We start from the raw sequence: 16240 nt of genomic DNA on the forward strand, positions 1-16240 counted from the left end.
ACCCCAAATTTAGGGCAACGGGTAGGCTACAATTTTGTTTGCATGGGCTTTAAGGACGTTTGGTGACTTTTACGCAGATTTATACCTCTGTGTGTGTTGTGTGTGTGTGTGTGTGTGTGTGTGTGTGTGTGTGTGTGTGTGTGTGTGTGCGCTTTATGCAAAATTAGGTAACAGAAATAGCTAAACACCTCTTTAATACCCAAACCATTTAGCCCTTAAAAGCACCTTATAGAGGCAAGCATTATGACAATGTTATTACAACAGTATTATTTGTGTTTATTAGATGCATTTCCCCCCATTAACTCTGTATGAATGTTATTGTATGACGACATACTGAGCTAGGCCTAGTATTGCACAATCCACCTTCGGGTTTTGGTGTGGCAGATTTAAATTAAGCTAATTCGGATGAAATAGGGTGCTAGAATAGGCCTATAACCGAAGGAGAGAGAGGGAATCTATTGAAACTGTATTTTGCCTTGTAGTTCTGTACTTTGATACTATAGGTGCTCAGTCTAAGATGTGCTCTGTGGTAGATGTGCTCAGTAAAGATGCTATACGTCTGTTAATATAATTTCTATGTCTTTATCATATTTATTAGGCTATATTATCCTAGTTTTTTATTATGGCATTTTTTTTCTACAACCGTTTTGGGAAACTGTCCAGGTGGGCTATGGGTTAGTGCGTGCTATGTGATGAGACGTAATCAATGCAGCTTGCTATATCTTCATTTATCAGCTGACCTATTTAGGCCTGCAGTTTACACTTTTAGCGTGAGCATTTTCTTCTCACTAATCCCCCTTTTTTTACCTTCAATGCTTGGCACTCTCCATGTTTCATGTTTGAAAGCAGATATTCTACACCACAACGATCCAGTCCAGCAATCCAATAGGCAATGACAATAGAGAAAATGCAATACTTTATGGAGGGTAAACGATTTTTATGCTTCATGAAATGTTGTGATCTAATTTCTCTAGCTATCAAACCGATTGAAGTTTCAATTAAGTTTGCAATATCACAACCAACAAATCAATTTTAAAGTAACTCAAAAAGCTAGTTGGATTATGTTTTGTGGGTATACAATTTTCCCCAGGCTTGGAAGACGAAATTCTTGAACTTATCTCTGATCTCCTCTCTCCGTTTGGCCCGTCGGACAGGGAAGTAGATAAAATAATATGCAGAGATACTGTAAAAAGTGTACTTTTTTAATGTACCATTTATGTACCATTTATGTACCATTTATGTACCATTTTGGATGGTGGACCAAACAAAGGTAATGCATGATTATACAGCTGTCGGTGATGAAGCACCTTGTAAGAAAATGATCCTGATCATCATGTTTTAAATAGAAATCAATTTATTTACGAGACAATGGAAATAAGGCATAAACAGACAATGGTACGTTCTTTTTTAAAGGCTCCTTGGAGTAGGTATAATAACTGGACAGCCTTGACTGTGCAGTTTGTCTAATGCAAAAAACGAAAATGTTACTGAAGGCATTCTAGTTTTTATTTTTGGTAAAATCATATGGTTAAGCTAGTGTGAAGGAGATAGTCTTTACTTTGCTATTTACTCAATTAGATCACACACACACACACACACACACACACACACACACACACACACACACACACACACACACACACACACACACACACACACACACACACACACACACACACACACACACACACACACACACACACACACACAATCTTTATCTCACACACGTGGAATTTCGAATGGATAAAAATGCATGTCTATTAGCCCATGTGTGTATCATATTCATGAATCGATCATAGACTAATGTCATGGACTAATGTCACGAGGGACTTTGAGGGGTTGATGGCTCAGGCAGTGACAGAACACGTCACTAACGCGGAGAGATCAGGTCAGTTCTTGACCTCTAAACCCTGGGTTTTGTTATAACAAAGTGGTTCTTTCCCTGAGAGTCCGGTCTCTCCATGTAGACAGGGTCATTTAAGGTTAGATTAAGTGCTCGTGTCTCTATAGACGGATGTATTACTAGCTTGTTAACCAGTTGTGCGAGCCATTGTCAGATAAACGATTTTACAATGCATTATCTAAATAAAATGTATGCAGTGATGTTACCCAGGTCAGCCTAAAAATCCATAGCCTATATTCACACATACATTAACCTGCTGAATCTCCAGATCAAATTGTTGAAATATATCCCAAATAGTAGGTTTTTCAATCCGTAAATCGATGACATCGACCAATACTGAGGTGCGTATAGGTTATTTTAATCTTAATTTTATGTCACTGACCCATGGATTGACCGTCATCTAAAAAAGAGGATAGGGCCTATAAGAAATCCATGAATTGGCTTGAACAATGGTCCATTGACTTGGGTTATACCGCCATCTAGCGCTCGGCTGATGTTTTTCATTCCTCGTGTTATACTCTAAAGTCAATGGGATATGCTCTAGGCATAACCTCAGTCTATAACGTTTGTAATCGAAAATGCAATATATAAGCTTAATTGGGCAATTATGATATTTTGTAAATATTAGGCCTATTTCAATTTGTTTCAGGATTGTAATATAGGATTGCGAATTGTTTGTGTCAGATGTTTTGTAATATATCAGAAATGATGGTAGTAAATCACCAAAGTTATGGTCGAGACACAAAAATCCTAATCTTTAATAGATCGTGTATATTTTATATTTCTCCCCCAATGCATATTCTCATCTTCTAAAAAAGTTTACAAACTACAATCGATATTCTATAAGATATTTTTTCTAATATGCCAATGTAATACACACTAAACCTAGGAATTAGATTCACTGCACAAAGAGTCCTTGTTTTCTTAGAAGTCAAATGCAATCTTTTCCATGTTTGGTGCAGACAAGACTGTAGAAGGATTTGTATAGTCCTAAAGTAGCTTTGTTCTTGCAGTTGGTTAACAAATGAATGAAGGTGAACTATACACTTCAACACTGTTCAATATGTAACTTTAGAACTAAAGATGTGTTCTAACAAATGGCAGTGCACAGTTTCAGAGATCTAGAATTATTGAGATGATCATGATTATTAAATTATAATAAAATGTTTTAATGTGTTTTAATTTGTTTGGATTATTACCTGTCTCCTTATTATAAACAATAATATGTTGGCATATTGTCGCGACACGCCATTTCGATACGTGTGTGTGAGTCAGTTGTTATAAATTGATAAATTAGCCTTACAACAACACGGTAACCCGCGCGCGTGTGTGTGTGTGTGAGTGAGAGAGATTTCTTAAGAAAAAAAATGGCTCATTAGTTTAAAACAAAAATAAAATATTATCTTACAATTGATTTCGTTGCAATTTTCAGTAAGTTGAAGCCTAAGGAAACTTTATATTTTGCACTCGGTTCTCACTACCGTTACGCGCGCCCCAAATTAGACACAGTATATGACCGATCAAGAATAATTTCCATAAGTAGAGTAAAATTGGATACATCATTCATTGATTTAGTTCATGCATACACCATTATTATGTGTGCAAAATAGGACATCATCTATTCGTTGAGTGTCCGTATGGAATAATTTTGGGAAGGAAGCCGCACCACCAGTTTCCACCCGCCACAGTGCATGATGGGATGGGATGGAATCCACCACAAACCTCCCTGAGCAGGTAGGTTACAGGCACAATTTAACGACAGGCCACATGGCCTTGAAGAAATACATTCATTCTTACTGTGAATACGCCTAGGCCTATTAATAAAGACAAAAATACAATATTTTCGTTAAAAGTTTGAGGAAGTCCAAACGAGAATTTGCTCCATGAATAGGCTATGGGCCATTCATTGCACATCTGAAATGACTGCAGGGAGTGGGTTTATTATTAGAAAGTTAAACGAAACGATCACAATTTACTTACCCCCCTCGAGTCCCTTAGTTCCGCTAGGGCAAGTCATCAACTGCAGGGAAAGAAGGGCTACAAAGTTTTTCGTTAGGAATTTAGGTGAAGTCGCTCCTTCTGGAAGGATATGAGTAAAAATGTTCCAGTCCTTTGCCGCCGTCTAGTGTATGAATCCATAAAGTAAAACAATTCAAATTGCAGGCTATTTTACACTAACAATCAATAATGAATAACAAACACACTTCGATTAAATAAATGGGATTGAAAAACAATTGATCAACAAATGGTTTCTACAAACTTATGTTCCATAATATGCATACAACATCATCAAATTAGGAAAAGGGCAGATGCAGCCTAGCCAGCACAGGCTGGATTGCAAATGTTCATAAATGCAAAACACATCTGCTTTCCAGACCTGGATCTTTTAGTTGGGTCTTTTACCCATTTATTAGCAGCAAATATTAAAACAGCAAGAATTCCATACTGGCAGATGTAATTGCCATCTGCCATATCATAGTTACAAAGGGTTAACACTTGAGCAGGAAACATATGCTCTCCATACCTATACATCCCTAATTACTGGTCACCTGTGGGTCTATATAGGCCTACATGTGACCATGATCCGTGACCCAACATAGTGCCCTCTACTGTAGGACTAGCCTAGAAATGAGGTGGAATATACAAAGACAGACAAACTATAGACAGCACAACACAACAACTATATAAGTAGGTCAACATTGCTCTTATAGCAGACATGATTAACAAATCCATGTCCTTTTGTCGCTGTCTGAATTGCAACACTTTCCACACTGCGACTCTCAGAACTGCTCTGCTACATGCAAGAATGTGGGGCGAGCACCATTGTCTTACATCAGATTGCACGACGGCCGTCTGCAACGATCAGTTTTTACATCAAATTATTTTCTTACAGATATTTCAAGATAGTGTGATGGATATTATTTAAAGTCAGACCTCCTGAAAAGCTTGTTCACACAAGCAGAATCCACCTGTTCACTCCTGTCTCAGGACGTAGCAGAGGGTAATGGAGATGACCCCAGCCTGTCAACCTGTAATTACAGCTCAGCTACCAGGAAGAGGTGCTCTTTAGGCTTGTCTGGAGAATGCTAAAAGACAGCATGTCAGTTGGTATGTATTTTGCAGGTGCAAAAATGTGTAAAAACCTAGTTTATAAAGCTTAGTTTACACTGAGTGGACAAAACATTGCTCTTTCCATGACATAGACTGACCAGGTGAATCCATTTTACATTTCCATTTTAGTAATTTAGCATACGGTCTTATCCAGAGTGACTTACATTAGTGCATTCATCTTAAGATAGCTACTGTAGGTGAGACAACAACACATGACAATCATATCAATACATTTTCCTTAAACAAAGTATTTATCAGCAAAGTCATTGCTAGTGGGAAAAACTATGATCCCTTATTGATGTCACCTGTAATGTCCACTTCAATCAGTGTAGATGAAGGGGAAGAGACAGGTTATAGAATGATTTTTAAGTCTTGAGACAATTGAGACATGGATTGTGTCTGTGTGCCATTCAGAGGGTGAAGTGTCTTTGAACAGGGTATGGTACAGTAGTAGGTGCCAGGCGCACCGGTTTGTGTGTCAAGAACTGCAACAATGCTGGGTTTTTCACGCTCAAGCGTTTTCCATGTGTATCAAGAATGGTCCACCACCCAAAGGACATCCAGTCAACTTGACACAATTGTGGGAAGCATTGGAGTCAACATGGGCCAGCATCACTATGGAACCCTTCAACACCTTGTAGAGTCAATGCCCTGACAAATTGAGGATGTTCTGAGGGGGTGTAACTCAATATTAGGAAGGTGTTCCTAAAGTTTTGTACATTCTGTGTATAACTAGGCATAAAGTTCTGAGAGACAGAAAACACATTTTTTATGAAGACTTCAATAACCCCTTGCCCCGGGTATTTTTCTCTATGGCTGGTTCTGGGTTCAGACTGCAGGCTCTGGGGTGTGAGCTGATGTTGATGGAGAGACAGCGGGACATCAAGGTGTAGACACAAAGCACCAGGTTCTGCTCCTGGAGAACCAAAGGCTGGTCCAAGCCCTGCTCTGTGTACGGGAGTCTCCGGAGCAGCAGGAAGACTGGTGAACCTATTAATTGAGCTGGGAGGTCCAAGTAGACTCAGGGTTTTGGAGTTGACCGGAAAATAATACTCCTGTTCTACGATGTGGTCATTGAGTATCCTGAGATATGGCTTCACAGTCTGGTTTGTCAATTTATCAGTCCAACTTAAATCCCAAATTGTCTGCCTGATACAAATTGCCATGAAGCTAATGGGTGTTAGGCAACATCCCTCACTGCAGCCTGTATTTGAACAGACCTTTATCAGACAAGCACAGAAAGGTGTTTCAGATCCCTCCCATGTAATTTACTCTGAGTATCAGTAACTCCCCTCAGGCAGACACTAGGGCATCCACACTCTACTGGCGGACTGTGGACCAGATCCGGACCAAGAACGGGGTCAATACAAACCGGGCTTCCTGGTATCATAAAAACACACATAAAACATGGAATAATGCATAGAATTGCGGGAAATTTGCTTTAAAACAGCAACATATTCTCTCCACCAACAAGAGGGGTGTGAACAGTTTGGGGTCGCATGGATTGCGAGGTGGGGGTTTGTTACTACGCCGATAAATTCCATTATCCATCCGGACCTTTGCCACCTAGGACATTTGTGTGACCAGAGCTTCTCAAATAGTACTTCAGTACCCCTGCTATATGGTACCCACATGTAAGCTGAACAGGTATAGGCACTGCTTCATTCCCCTATCCATCTAATACCTAAACAGCAATAAGTATGGCTGAGTTGTGTTAGTACGCTGCTGACAGAATAAGGGAATATTCAAAGTATTATGTATGTGGCTATATGAGAAGTGTATGATGATAAGTTTAACGTGCAATGTATGTTTTATGTTGAGTGTGTAATGTACAGTGTCTAAGACAATTTTCCCCTTGAGACATTAGTTCACAATATCCTCCTAAACCCTTAACCCCAACCTTAACCTAATCTAAATCTAATTTGCAGGTCAGCAGTGTCCATATAGTCTTATGGTTAGTGCTATATGGGATCCTTGTGATGTCCCTACCCTAAACCCCAGCCCTAACCTTAACCCCTACCCTAACCATATCCCTTAACCAACCCTAACCATTTTAAATGTAAGGACATCCCAAGAATCCCAGATAGCAATGATCATAGCCTTTTCCCTCTGACACCGCTCATCATTACAGTGCTTAAGTGTCTGGCTGTTGAACTCTCTCACCTTCCTGACCTTGGCCACCTGACCTCTGATTTGTTGCCATGTAGCCCGACAACTGTGATTCTGAGTGCCAGACCTATTTCGCCAATCAGCTGCAGACAGTTACCTGGTTTTGACCAGTTTAGGCTGATTCTAATGTCAGTCTCCTAGTGATGGGCATTCCGACTTTTTCAGTGAGCCGTCTCATTCGGTTCAGCACTCCAAAAAGAGCAGGCTCTTTTGGCTCTTAAACGGCTCTTTAAAAAATAGATGCTTTGTATTTTTTCAAGTCAAACAGTTTGTGATAGTTTGACTATGATTTGTGTTAAAACAATTCTAATTCAATTATTAAATGAAATCATACTCTACCTTAACTACAATGTATTTAAAAATGCATTGTTTTGTTAGGAAAAATAATGCTATTAAACATTTGCATTTAAAGTATAACTTTTTAATGTATATAAACAAAGTGCATATAAATCTAACCATTCAAAATGAATACAATCTGAACAGTATAATAGAATATTGCACCATATCAAAGAAAAATAAATAACAATTTGCAAAACGGCAGCATTGCACAAATGGAAATAAATGTAAAAAAGAAGGATGCTATAACACATGTACATTTAAAGTATAACTTTTTTAATATAAACTCAGCAAAAAAAGAAACAGTAAAACTACTCATAACTCGACCATGCTATGCAACATGGTCAAGTATATTTATGCAACAGATTATACTATCTAAACTCAGCAAAAAAAGAAACGTCCTCTCATTGTAAACTGTGTTTATTTTCAGCAAACTTAACATGTGTAAATATTTGTATGAACATAACAAGATTCAACAACTGAGACAAACTGAACAAGTTCCATAGACATGTGACTAACAGAAATGGAATAATGTGTCCCTGAACAAAGGGGGGGTCAAAAGTAACAGTCAGTATTTGGTGTGGCCACCAGCTGCATTAAGTACTGCAGTGCATCTCCTCCTCATGGACTGCACCAGATTTGCCAGTTCTTGCTGTGAGATGTTACCCTGCTCTTCCACCAAGGCACCTGCAAGTTCCCAGACATTTCTGGGGTGAATTGCCCTAGCCCTCACCCTCCGATCCAACAGGTCCCAGACATGCTCAATGGGATTGAGATCCGGGCTCTTCGCTGGCCATGGCAGAACACTGACATTCCTGTCTTGCAGGAAATCACATTGTCATGCTGGAGGGCCATGTCAGGATGAGCCTGCAGGAAGGGTACTACGTGAGGCAGGAGGATGTCTTCCCTGTAAAGCACAGCGTTGAGATTGCCTGCAATGACAACAAGCTCAGTCCGATGATGCTGTGACACACCACCCCAGAGCATGAAGGACCCTCCACCTCCAAATCGATCCTGCTCCAGAGTACAGGCATCGGTGTAATGCACATTCCTTTGACGATAAACGCAAATCCGACCATCACCCCTGGTGAGACAAAACCGCGACTCGTCAGTGAAGAGAACTTTTTGCCAGTCCTGTCTGGTCCAGCGATGGTGGGTTTGTTTCCATAGGCGACGTTGTTGCCGGTGATGTCTGGTGAGGACCTGCCTTACAACAGGCCTACAAGCCCTGAGTCCATTCTCTCTCAGCCTATTGCGGACAGTCTGAGCACTGATGGAGGGATTATGCATTCCTGGTGTAACTCGGGCAGTTGTTGTTGCCATCCTGTACCTGTCCCGCAGGTGTGATGTTCGGATGTACCAATCCTGTGCAGGTGTTGTTACACGTGGTCTGCCACTGCACGTTCACACAGATGAGTAGGGACTAGAGGTCGACCGATTAATCGGAATGGCCGATTAATTAGGGCCGATTTCAACTTTTCATAACAATCGGTAATTGGTATTTTTGGCCAACGATTTGACGATTTATTTTTGTTTACATTTTTTATTATATATATATTTTTTTTTACACCTTTATTTAACTAGACAGGTCAGATTAAGAACACATTCTTATTTTCAATGACAGCCTAGGAACGGGGGTTAACTGGGGGGATTCGGGGATTCATTTTTGCAACCTTCCGGTTACTAGTCCAACGCTCTAACCATCTGTCTTACATTGCACTCCATGAGGAGCCTGCATGGCAGGCTGACTACCTGTTACGCGAGTGCAGCAAGAAGCCAAGGTAAGTTGCTAGCTAGCATTAAACTTATCTTATAAAAAACTATCAATCTTAACATTATCACTAGTTAACTACACATGGTTGATGATATTACTAGTTTATCTAACGTGTCCTGCGTTGCATATAATCGATGCGGTGCCTGTTAATTTCTCATTGAATCACAGCCTACTTCGACAAATGGGTGTTGATTTAACAAACGCATTTGCAAAAAAAGCACTGTCATTGCACCAACGTACCTAACCATAAACATCAATGCCTTTCTTTAAAACCAATACACAAGTATATATTTTTAGACCAGCATATTTAGTTAATATTGCCTGCTAACATGAAATTGTGTCACTTATCTTGCGTTCATTGCACGCAGTCAGGGTATATGCAACAGTTTGGGCCGCCTCGCTCGTTGCGAACTAATTTGCCAGAATTTTACGTAATTATGACATAACATTGAAGGTTGTGCAATGTAACAGGAATATTTAGACTTAGGGATGCCACCCGTTAGATAAAATACGGAACGGTTCATTCAAACAGCACTTTCGTGCGTTTTGCCAGCAGCTCTAAGCTGTGCTTCAGGCATTGCGCTGTTTATGACTTCAAGCCGGGTGGGTATAATTTGTGGAACGTTCCAACAGGAATCTATTCCAAAAACTTCGAAAATAACAAGGTTGCCAAAAAACAATGCATACAAAGTTGTATAGCGTCAGAATAAGATACCGGGTAGGGAGTGGTCTATTTCATTGCGTTTTTCATTCATCACGTTTATTCTGAAAAATGTCTGTCCTCACTCTGGTTGCCTATGGACAAACATTAACAATAAGGTACGTGGTGAGTTGTTGCCTATTCGGCAGCTAGTTAGCTAGGTTTGTATGCGTTGCTACTTTGTATGCGTTGTTGGTTGGCAACCTTTTACTTTATGTTTTTTGGAACAGATTCCTGTTGGAACGTTCCACAAATTATACCCACCCCTTCAAGCCTATCAACTCCCAAGATTAGGCTAGTGTAACCGATGTGAAATGGCTAGCTAGTTAGTGGGGTGCGCGCTAATAGCGTTTCAAACGTCACTCGCTCTGAGACTTGGAGTAGTTGTTCCCCTTGCTCTGCATGGGTAACGCTGCTTCGAGGGTGGGTGTTGTCGATGTGTTTCTGGTTCGAGCTCAGGTAGGAGCGAGGAGAGGGACGGAAGATATACTGTTACACTGGCAATACTAAAGTGCCTATTAGAACATCCAATAGTCAAAGGTATATGAAATACAAATCGTATAGAGAAATAGTCCTATAATTCCTATAATAACTACAACCTAAAACTTCTTACCTGGGAATATTGAAGACTCATGTTAAAAGGAACCACCAGCCTTCATATGTTCCCATGTTCTGAGCAAGGCACTTAAACGTTAACTTTCTTACATGGCACATATTGCACTTTTACTTTCTTCTCCAACACTTTGTTTTGCATTATTTAAACCAAATTGAACATGTTTCATTATTTATTTGAGGCTAAATTGATTTTATTGATGTATTATATTAAGTTAAAATAAGTGTTCATTCAGTATTGTTGTAATTGTCATTATTACAAATAAATACATTGTGTAAAAAATTGGCCGATTAATCGGTAGCGGCTTTTTTGGCCCTCCAATAATTGGTATCGGTGTTGAAAAATCATTATCGGTCGACCTCTAGTAGGGACCCTGTGTCACGCCCTGATCTGTTTCACCTGCTCCTGTTATTGTCTCCACCCCCTCTAGGTGTCGCTTATTTTCCCCAGTGTATTTATCCTTGTGTTTCCTGTCTCTCTGTGCCAGTTCGTCTTTATGTTAGTTAAGTCAACCAGTGTGTTTTTCCCGTACTCCCTTTTTTATTCTCTTTTTGATAGTCTTCCCGGTTTTGACCCCTGCCTGACTCAGGACTACTTTTCCGCCTGCCTGATCATCCTGCCTGCCCTGACCTTGATTCTGCCTGCCCTTCGGTACCTTTTGGACTCCAAACTGGTTTTGACCCTTTGCCTGTCTGCGACCATTCTCTTGCTTTACCCTATTGGATGAATAAATATTGTAAGACTCCAACCATCTGCCTCCTGTGTCGGCTTCTGGGTCTCGCCTTGTGTCATGATACCCTAGGCATCTTTCTTTTGGTGTTTTTCAGAGTCAGTAGAAAGGCCTCTTTAGTGTCCTAAGTTTTCATAACTGTGACCTTAATTGCCTACCGTCTGTAAGCTGTTAGTGTCTTAACGACCGTTCCACAGGTGCATGTTCATTAATTGTTTATGGTTCATTGAACAAGCATGGGAAACAGTGTTTAAACCCTTTACAATGAAGATCTGTGAAGTTATTGGGATTTTTACGAATTATCTTTGAAAGACAGTGTCTTGAAAAAGGGACATTTCTTTTCTTGCTGAGTTTAAATTACACCAAATACCAGTTTGATAACAGTTGAATAGTTAGTAAGCCGGTAATAAGTGTTTGTTACATAGAATACAACAGGTGCATAAACTAATACACAAAGACACTCTGGCTCCACTAAGTCTACTTACTTTGGGCAGTGAAGCGCACACACTAAAGGAGTCCAGATGAAAGGTGTCAGGAGGTGGTAAAAGTTGAATGGAGAAGTCTAGAGGTGAAAGAAGCAGCACAGAGATACAGGAGCATCCACTCTCTCTGTGCAGTTGGAGACTGTAGTGATGGGTCGTTCACGGACGAGTCGGCTCTAAGAGCCGGCTCTTGTAGGTGAACGTTGGGAGCCGGCTTGCATATCAGAAGAGCCAAATCTATTTATAAAAATATTTAAAAAATGAAGATATGAACAATCCAAATATTTAAATGAATAGAATGAACTAATTCAAAGAACAACATTTTTTATAAAATAATATAGGCCTAAACGCTCAAGCGCACACACATTCGTTCTGAGTGAACCAAAAATGCGTGAGGGAGGGCCGAGCCAGAAATGTCCGGGAACTTGCAGGTGCCTTGGTGGAAGAGCAGGGTAACATCTCACAGCAAGAACTGGCAAATCTGGTGCAGTCCACGAGGAGGAGATGCACTGCAGTACTTAATGCAGCTGGTGGCCACAACAGATACTGACTGTTACTTTTGATTTTGACCTCCCCTTTGTTCAGGGACACATTATTCAATTTATGTTAGTCACATGCATGAGGAACTTGTTCAGTTTATGTCTCAGTTGATGAATCTTGCTATGTTCATACAAATATTTACATCTGTTAAGTTTGCTGAAGATAAACGCAGTTGACAGTGAGAGGACGTTTCTTTTTTTGCTGAGTTTAGATAGTATAATCTGTTGCATAAATATACTTTACCATGTTGCATAGCATGGTTGAGTTATGAGTAGTTTTACTGTTTGACCAATAGTCATAGCCTACTTATTTGCCATTGAAACCTAGGCCTAAAATGGCTGCCGGCCACAGTTGCAACAACCACTGTTTTGGTAAAAAGCTGAGGGATGGGGCAGGAGAAATGTAACCACTCTCAAATTCATAGACAGAAGACTGACCATCCATGATATCAAAATTATAGTTTTAACCATGTTTTGAAGCTATACAGTGTACATGTACTTACATTTACAGTGTTGACAAACATTGGAGTAATGACAGTTAAGCTCACAGGGGCATTTAGTTATACGTATATTATATTTAGGGGGGAAAAATACATGCAAATCAAATTGTATTTGTCACATTCGACGGTAGACTTTACCGTGAAATGCTTGCTTACGAGTGTGTATTTGTCACATTCGACGGTAGACTTTCCCGTGAAATGCTTGCTTACGAGCCCTCAACAATGCAGTTTGAAATAGTAACACAAGAGTAATAAAATACAATACACAAGAATATAACTATATGTATGTTATAATGAATACATACAGCGTCAACAAGAGGTCTACTGGACAAAATGCTCGACGTGTAGTTATATCAGAAAAACGAATTTAAAAAATGCATCTAAGAAAATCCTTGATGTCCCCGAATATTAAAAGCAGGGTGAGGACTAATCATATAGCTGTCCGCCTCCGAAGAAATTACGCACAAGCCAATCACAGACAATATCACTGCAAGATATTACCAGGAATAAACCAATAATAAAAGCGCAATGGCGGGCAAATAGTTTAGAAGCGGGCTTGTGGCGCAATGGATAACGCGTCTGACTACGGATCAGAAGATTCTAGGTTCGACTCCTGGCAAGCTCGTTCATTTTATTTTTGCTCCACCCATCCAAATCACACAACGAGATTCTCACATAATTGGATGTCAATGCTTCCAAATAAAGAGGCTCTGCAGAAAATAGCCATTGTTATCACCAGAGAGGAATATGTGAAGCTAAATAATGTTAGCTAAGTTAGATCTTTGTTATCATCACGCAGGCTATTCATAACACAGTTGCCGACCTCAAATCAGTGCCCGGGCTGAAGAACATTGTCGATATTTCAGTTGAAGAGGGGTGATTTGTTATGGGGGTGCCTGGTTGGCAACACAGACACTAACGTTAACGTTAAGAGCCAATTTATGCTTGATCTGAACATGTGGGCGGAAGCGCCATATGGATGGTGTGAAGCAATAACGGAGTAACTTAACCCTTTAACCTAACTCCTAAATGTAACTCTATGATGAACCCTAACCCCTAGTTTAGCTAATGTTTGCCAGCTAGCTAACATTAGTCACCTAGCCAGAATGTGTAACATATCATATGTTTTGCAAATTCGAAACATATTGTACATTTAGCAAATTCATAATTTTTCATACGTTTTGGACATCCACAAATTAATACATACCATACATATTATACTAAATGGGGCGTCTTCGGATTTAGGTACAGAATAATACGAAATGCTCTGAAACCAGGTTGCAAATCGAGCTCTGTCTGTACCACACAGCTTCCCAAATGTTGTAATTTTGTTGAGTGCTCCATAAAGCTCCGCAATGAGATGATTGGTTGACGGTAGGTGGGGGCGGTACGTCCTGTATATACACAAACTCCCTTCACAACAGCTCTGCTCCACACAGTATGAGTGCCCTGCCTTCTGCACAGGTCGCATCTCAGTAAAAGCTGTATGGCTATTGCAGACGCTGGAGTGACCAAGCTGCTAGCTTTATGCTAACCAATCACATTCAGTTTCACTACAAAAATTTTACCAGGAATTGCCCAATAAAAAAATTGCTATTTTGTCATCTTAGGTCAGGAGAGGGCTTGTGGCGCAATGGATAACGCGTCTGACTACGGATCAGAAGATTCTAGGTTCGACTCCTGGCAAGCTCGTTCATTTTATTTTTGCTCCATCCATCCAAATCACAAAACGAGATTCTCACATGATGGGTTGTCTATTCAGTTCATCCAAATAAAAAGGCTCCGCGGAAACAATGCATTGTTATCACTAAGAGAGGCATATGTGAAGCTAAATAGCGTTAGCTAGCTAAAGTAGATAACGTTAGCTTTATTCCAGTGTCTTTGTTATAATTACCCAGGCTATTCACAGTTTGCTAACCACAAATCGGGGCTGGGCTGCTGTACTGAGTGAGATAAAACGTTCAGAACATTGTCGATATTTCAGTATGAGGGGGGTGATTTGTTATGGGGGTGCCCAATTATCAACACAGACAGTAGTGTTAAGAGAATTTATGCTTGATCCGAAAATTTGGTCGGAGGCGCCATATGAATGGTGTGATGCTATTTCCGGAGTTAGGCACGCAGAGGCCAAATTGATCTCTTTATCACATTAATTTGTGTCTCCCAGATTATGTAACAATGTGGAGGGCTCCATATAGCTCTGCATTTTCAACCTAAAGGCTGTGAGTTCCAATCTTATAACTGACAATTTTAGCTAATTAGCAACTTTTCAACTAATTACTACTTTTTAGCTACTTTGAAACTAACATGTTAGCTAACTCTTCTCCTAACCTTAACCTTTTTATCTAACCTTAACCCTTTAACCTAACTTCTGAACTTAACTCTCTAACCTTAACCCCTAGCCTAGCTAACGTTAGCCAGCTAGCTAACGTTAATCACCTAGCTAGAATGTGTAACATACCATATGTTTTGCAAATTCGAAACATATTGTACAGTTTCACTACCAATAATTTACCATGACTTGATCAATTACAGCTGAGGGCTTGTGTGGCGCATAACGCGTCTGACTACGGTTTGGAAGATTCTAGGTTCGATTTCTGGCAAGCTGGCATATTTTATCCAGGATCGTTAGATCAGCATTAGAAATCATTGTGTACTATATTTGCCCTCTGTAGCAGCCGAACTCATTTATAGACTACACTACCGTTCAAAAGTTTGGGGTCACTTAGAAATGTACTCGTTTTTTAAAGAAAAGCATTTTTTTTGTCCATTAAAATAACATCAAATTGATCAGAAATACAGTGTAGACTATTGTAGCTGGAAACAGCTTATTTTTAATGGAATATCAACATAGGCATACAGAGGCCCATTATCAGCAACCTTCACTCCTGTGCTCCAATGGCATGTTGTGTTAGCTAATCCAAGTTTATCATTTTAAAAGGCTAATTGATCATTAGAAAACCCTTTTGAAATTGTTAGTACAGCTGGAAAATGTTGTCTTGATTAAAGAAGCAATAAAACGGACCTTTAAACTCGTTGAGTATCTGGAGCATCAGCATTTGTGGGTTCGATTACAGGATCAAAATGTCCAGAAACAAAGACCTTTCTTCTGAAACTCATCAGTCTATTCTAGTTCTGAGAAATGAAGGCTATTCCATGTGAGAAAATGCCAAGAAACTGAAGATCTCATACAACGCTGTGTACTACTCCCTTCACAGAACAGCGCAAACTGGCTCTAACCAGAATAGAAAGAGGAGTGGGAGGCCCCGGTGCACAACTGAACAAGAGGACAAGTACATCAGAGTGTCTAGTTTGAGAAAAAGACGCCTCACAAGTCCTCAACTGGCAGCTTCATTAAATAGTACCCGCAAAACACCAGTCTC

General features: G+C 40.0%; 2 non-coding genes across 2 annotated transcripts; both read left to right on the top strand.

The window, feature by feature from the left end:
• Nucleotides 1-13409: 13409 nt before the first annotated feature.
• On the top strand, nucleotides 13410-13482 carry trnar-acg (transfer RNA arginine (anticodon ACG)). Its single transcript has one exon. It is a non-coding gene; the product is annotated as a tRNA-Arg (tRNA).
• Nucleotides 13483-14476: 994 nt separating this feature from the next.
• trnar-acg (transfer RNA arginine (anticodon ACG)) lies at nucleotides 14477-14549 on the top strand. The gene has a single exon. It is a non-coding gene; the product is annotated as a tRNA-Arg (tRNA).
• The last annotated feature ends 1691 nt before the right edge of the window (nucleotides 14550-16240 follow it).

This window comes from Salmo salar, chromosome 26, assembly GCF_965601325.2.
Source record: "Salmo salar chromosome 26, fSalSal1, whole genome shotgun sequence".
NCBI lineage: Eukaryota > Metazoa > Chordata > Actinopteri > Salmoniformes > Salmonidae > Salmo > Salmo salar.